Raw genomic sequence first — 5,739 nt, 5'->3', positions numbered from 1 at the left:
TCCGGCATTCTGCAGTTCAGTCCACATATGATAGCTTTATTCCAGTTGATACCAATGCATGCATATGTAGTGTAGCTCCTTGCTTGCGAGTACTTTGGATGAGTACTCACGGTTGCTTTCTCCCTCTTTTCCCCCTATCCCTTCTACCTGGTTGTCGCAACCAGATGTTGGAGCCCAGGAGCCAGACACCACCTTCGACGATGACTTCTACTACACCGGAGGTGCCTACTACTACGTGTTGCCCGCTGACGACGACCATGAATAGTTTAGGAGGATCCCAGGCAGGAGGCCTGCGCCTCTTTCGATCTGTATCCCAGTTTGTGCTAGCCTTCTTAAGGCAAACTTGTTTAACTTATGTCTGTACTCAGATATTGTTGCTTCCGCTGACTCGCCTATGATCGAGCTCTTGTATTCGAGCCTTCGAGGCCCCTGGCTTGTAATATGATGCTTGTATGACTTATTTTATTTGTAGAGTTGTGTTGTGATATCTTCTCATGAGTCCCTGATCTTGATCGTACACGTTTGCGTGTATGATTAGTGTACGATCAAACCGGGGGCGTCACAGTGGCATGCAATCGATGCTTTCATATATAATATCAAGAACCACAACATAACAATTATGCAAACCAAAATTCTAGTGCAAACTCATATGAAACTCATTAAGTAGGGTTGTATCATGTCCTCTAGAATGTTATGAACTACTCACACTTAAGCATGAGGTTGTGCATGGGCATTTGAACGTATAAACCTTATGTCAATAAAAGTATAAAACTAATTATATCAACTAGCAAATAACACCAAGAAGTGACTATGGGGTTCGATCTACACCAATTGAACATGGAGCATGTGAATATGGAGATGGAGATGGCATTCATAGTGAAGATCGCGGAGATGGAGGTGATCCCCATGTTGCATTGATGTTGATGACTGTGACATCGGCAAATTTTCCCCGCGGAGGACAGATCTAGTAGAATCACCTCGCCCCATGTCTCACGCTTTTCTCATGTTGGAACAACTTTTCAAAAGTTGCATGATTTGTTTTGACACATCACAACTGTGTACACCTTATTCAGCATGCATATACAATTTTAAATTAGAATGAGAATAGTTTGACATATACCCCAAATACGTCTACCTTAATTTTTATTTTCCAAAACATTTTTCACTAGCAGCGCAGATAATTTTTTAAGTATAAACAACCAATCTGACAAGCTATATGGACAAAACCATGAGTTTGATTAACCCTTTTCTCTTGTTTTGTCATTTTTTGTATGTCCTTTATTAGAGCAAATACTAAAATATTAAAAAAATTATAATATTGCTAATGGGCCGCGCAAATGGCAGGCCCAATTATTTGTGCTTGAGGCGAAGCTGGCCCGACAGCATTGCCCATTGGGTGATTTGGTGCAGAAGCTTAGCCGGTCAGTGTGAAACCGCGACAGCTTTGGTTTGGTTTCATTTACTACCAGAGAATGGTTCCAGCGGGGCGGCCCCCTACGCGCGCACGCGCCGCCCGATCGTCGGCTCCATATAGCACCACCGCCGGCCCAATTACCAATACCACATTCGCAAACATCTGCGCTTTGCCCTGCAGATCCGTGTTTGCCAGCAAACGCCGATGTCGATGCACGCCGCCGCCGCCACCGCGGGGACAGGAGTGAAGCGTCTGCTTGAGCAGACCACGATCAGTTTCTCAGAGGAGCCCGTGCCGGCCGACGCCGGCTACCGGTTCGCGGTGCGCGTGACGTGCAATATGAAGCAGTCCCTGGAGTTCCGCAGGAGCGGCCAGTGCCCGGACGTCCTCCGCGAGAAGTACATCGAGATTCGGGGGCGGCAGCGGTTCCGCCACGACGTTCCCCGTCGGCGACCTCTCCGCGCTCCGGAGCGACAGCGCCTGCCGAGGGGCCCTCCGCGGGATGCAGGTGGAGCTGCCGCAGCTCCGGTCGCTCCACCTCGCCGATGACGAGTGGGACTCCGTCGTGCCCGCAGACATCGTGCCGCAGATCGTCCGCGTGGCGTGCGGCGACGATGCCAACAACGGCTTCACCTTCTGCTTCATGATGAAGGTCCCCCTCCGGATCATATACGGCAACAAGGCCCTCCTGATGGCGTGCAAGGAGAGGGAGCCGGGCAGCGATGGCACCGAGATGGACGATGACTGCCCGATCTGCCTGGATAGCCTGGATGGAGAGCCCGCCGTGGAGCTGCCTCACTGCAAGCATGCGTTCCACCGCCGGTGCATTTCCACGTGCTTCTGCAACAAGACGATGTGCCCCTTGTGCGTGGGCGACGTGAGGCCCTGTATCCTGCCGGAGTTTCTGGACCTCTAGGGCACTTTGGAAAACGTACGCAAGCCTAGTAGCGCAGCTGTTAGGTACCCAGTTCACAATCCACTAGCAACACTCTATTTCAGGGGAACCAATGTCTGATACAAGTGAATCGAGGAAGGATGGAGGAGGAAGAAGGAGGAACAGTACGTAGGAGAAGGTAGGGGAGGAGGAGCCGCCGTTCCGTGCCGTGCCTGATCCTACGTGGATGGTCTCGACATCGCCTCCTCCCAGGCTCTTATCGCCCTGATGGTTCCCGAACAGGCTAGGCCCCCTTAGCTGGACGGGCCAGCCCAAGCACATGATGGTAGGAGGGCTCCTAACATTCCCCCCCTCCTCCTTGAAATGCGGCTTGACCTCAAGCCGACACCACCGAGAACCGCCGGGATCCTATTGCACACGGTGTTCCTTGACTAGCTCAAAGTCATGATGGTAGTCGAAGTCGGGGTTTACTTGAATGAGGAGGTTTTAGTAGCCGTGGCCGATGGTGACTCCATCCCAAGAGGCGCCGAGGAAGTGGTCGGTGCCAACAGTCTTGATCGAAGTTAAGGTAGTACTTGTGATCGATGGAGCCCTGCATGACGACGACAGTGTAACGCCCACGATACGGCTATATCTCCCATGTGTCGAAGCACGACTTAGAGGCATAACCGCATTGTAAGCAATGTCGTAAGTGGAGTAATCTTCACACAACCCATGTACTGAATAAGAAAAGAGGTACATAGTTGGCTTACAATCACCACATCGCACAATAGCATAAATATATCATTACATTCATCCAGATACAATCAAGGTCCGACTACGAAACCAAAATAAAGACAACCCCAAATGCGTAATGTCCCCGATCGCCCCAACTGGGCTCCACTACTGATCGTCTGGAAAAGAAACGTAGTATCGTCCCGAGTCCTCATCGAACTCCCACTTGAGCTCAGTTGAATCTCCTGGAGCGGTATCATCGGTCCCTGCATCTGGTTTTGGAAGTAATCTGTGAGTCACGAGGACTCAGCAATCTCACAACCTCGCGATCAAGACTATTTAAGCTCATAGGTAGGCAAAAGGTATGAGGTGGAGATGCAGCAAGCACTAGCGTATATGGTGGCTACCATACGCAAATGAGAGCGAGAAGAGAAGGCAAAGACACGATCGATAAACTATGATCAAGAAGTGATCCTAGAACAACCTACGTTCAAGCATAACACGAGACCGTGTTCTCTTCCCGGACTCCGCCGAAAAGAGACCATCACGGCCACACACTCTGTTGATGCATTTTAATTAAGTTAAGTTTTAGGTTTTCTACAACCAGACATTAACAAATTCTCGTCTGCCCATAACCGCGGGCACGGCTTTCGAAAGTTCAAATCCCTGCAGGGATGTCCCAACTTACCCCATCACAAGCTCTCACGGTCAATGAAGGATATTCCTTCTCCCAAGACAACCCGATCAGACTCGGAATCCCGGTTACAAGACATCTCGACAATGGTAAAACTAAACCAGCAAAGCCACCCGAATGTGCCGACAAATTCCGATAGGAGCTACACATATCTCGTTCTCAGGGCACACCGGATTGTCCAAGGTTCTGGTAGGCCAGCCCAGAGTTGCCCCTGGTGGCCACCGGCAGCTGACAGGTTGGACCAACACTAAGAGGAGCACTGGCCCGGGGGGGGGGGTTAAAATAAAGATGATCCTTGAGTTCACGGAACCCAAGGGAAAAAAGAGGCTAGGTGGCAAATGGTAAAACCAATGTTGGGCCATGTTGGAGGAGTTTTATTCAAGGCGAACTGTCAAGGGGTTCCCATTATAACCCAACCGTGTAAGGAACACAAAATCAAGGAACATAACACCAGTATGACGGAAACTAGGGGCGGCAAGAGTGGAACAGAACACCAGGCATAAGGCCGAGCCTTCCACCTTTTACCAAGTGTATAGATGCATTAAAATAGACAAGATATAATAGTGATATCCCAACAAATAAACATGTTCCAACAAGGAACAAACTCCAATCTTCACCTGCAACTAGCAACGCTATAAGAGGGGCTGAGCAAAGCGGTAACATAGCCAAACAACGGTTTGCTAGGACAAGGGGGGTTAGGGGTTAGACATGGCAATATGGGAGGCATGATAAGCAAGTGGTAGGTATCGTAGCATAGGCATAGCAATAGAGCGAGCATCTAGCAAGCAAAGATAGAAGTGATTTCGAGGGTATGGTCATCTTGCCTGCAAGGTTCTCCGAGTTGACGTAAGCTTGATCCTCGTAAACGTTCTCAACGGGCTCCTCGATCACGTACTCGTCTCCCGGCACTACCCAAATCAAGAACACAAGCAAAGGGAGACACAATCAACCACGGTGCAATGCGCAAGCAACATGATGCAAAACATGGCATGATATGCGGGACGTGATATGCAATGCATATGCATGTTTCGGAAAAGGAAGATTGAACTTTTCCTCAACATGGAAAACCAAGAGTTCCACTGGAAAAATGATTTGATTTCGGTCGAAATCGATATAAAGATCACCGGAATCGGATGCACGGTTTGCAAATGGCAAGCAAAACAATAATGACGCAAAGCTGCGATTAATAGCACGAGGCCATCTAAATGCATCAAGAACAACAAGCTACTGCACTCTAACATAACAACAAAGCACATGGCAGTGATCCACTCAAGATTCTTGACAAAAGATGAACACTGAGCTACGGCTAACTCACTCAATAGCAGGTTCAAACAAGCATGGCAATAGTGGAAAAGATATCAGGTTACAGACTTAGTGAAAATAACATGTCAGGAATTTAACATCAGGAAGCAATGTTTAGAGCAAGATAACAACATGCTACAGGAACATATCATGGCAAAGCAAGGCATGGCACGAAGCTACTCAAAGCATACAACAAAAGTCCCTTACTGACCATAAGCCAAAAGGGAACAGAAAATACAATGGCAACCATGTGAACATAGCAAGTTTCGTTAACAGATTCAGACTTAGCAGAAAACTGGAACATGGGAAAAACAGATTCATGTAGGCATGTTTATGAGCTCGATGCACCCACCACAAGGCATTGCATGACAAACTAAGAATACACCCAGCAAGTAGACATGGCATAGAAGCTAAACATGGCAAGAACACTCTCATAGCATGCATGGATAAACTATAACAACCTCGGCAAAATTGCTTAACATGTAAACAATCTGCCAGGAACATTTTATAGCAAAAGTAGAGCTCGATTGAGTCAAGTTAGGGTGCTCCACAATTGCAAACAAAGACATGGATGGATAGAGCACAACATTATATCAAAATCATCCCTACTGAACATGCTCAAAAGAGGCATGGATCTCTCTGTGGCAACAAGAATACATGGCATAAAAATATTAACAGGGCAAAGACTTGAAGATTTCTCAGTCCCTGAAATCAGCAACA

At 48.0% G+C, this 5,739-nt stretch overlaps 1 pseudogene; it reads left to right on the top strand.

Moving 5' to 3' along the window:
- The first annotated feature begins 1,618 nt into the window (after positions 1 to 1,618).
- LOC123057172 (uncharacterized) lies at positions 1,619 to 2,330 on the top strand (annotated as a pseudogene).
- Positions 2,331 to 5,739: the final 3,409 nt, after the last annotated feature.

Source organism: Triticum aestivum, chromosome 3A, assembly GCF_018294505.1.
Source record: "Triticum aestivum cultivar Chinese Spring chromosome 3A, IWGSC CS RefSeq v2.1, whole genome shotgun sequence".
NCBI classification, from domain to species: Eukaryota; Viridiplantae; Streptophyta; class Magnoliopsida; order Poales; family Poaceae; genus Triticum; species Triticum aestivum.
Note: the sequence above shows the minus strand (reverse complement) of the source record. Positions and strands in the feature narration are given on the sequence as shown.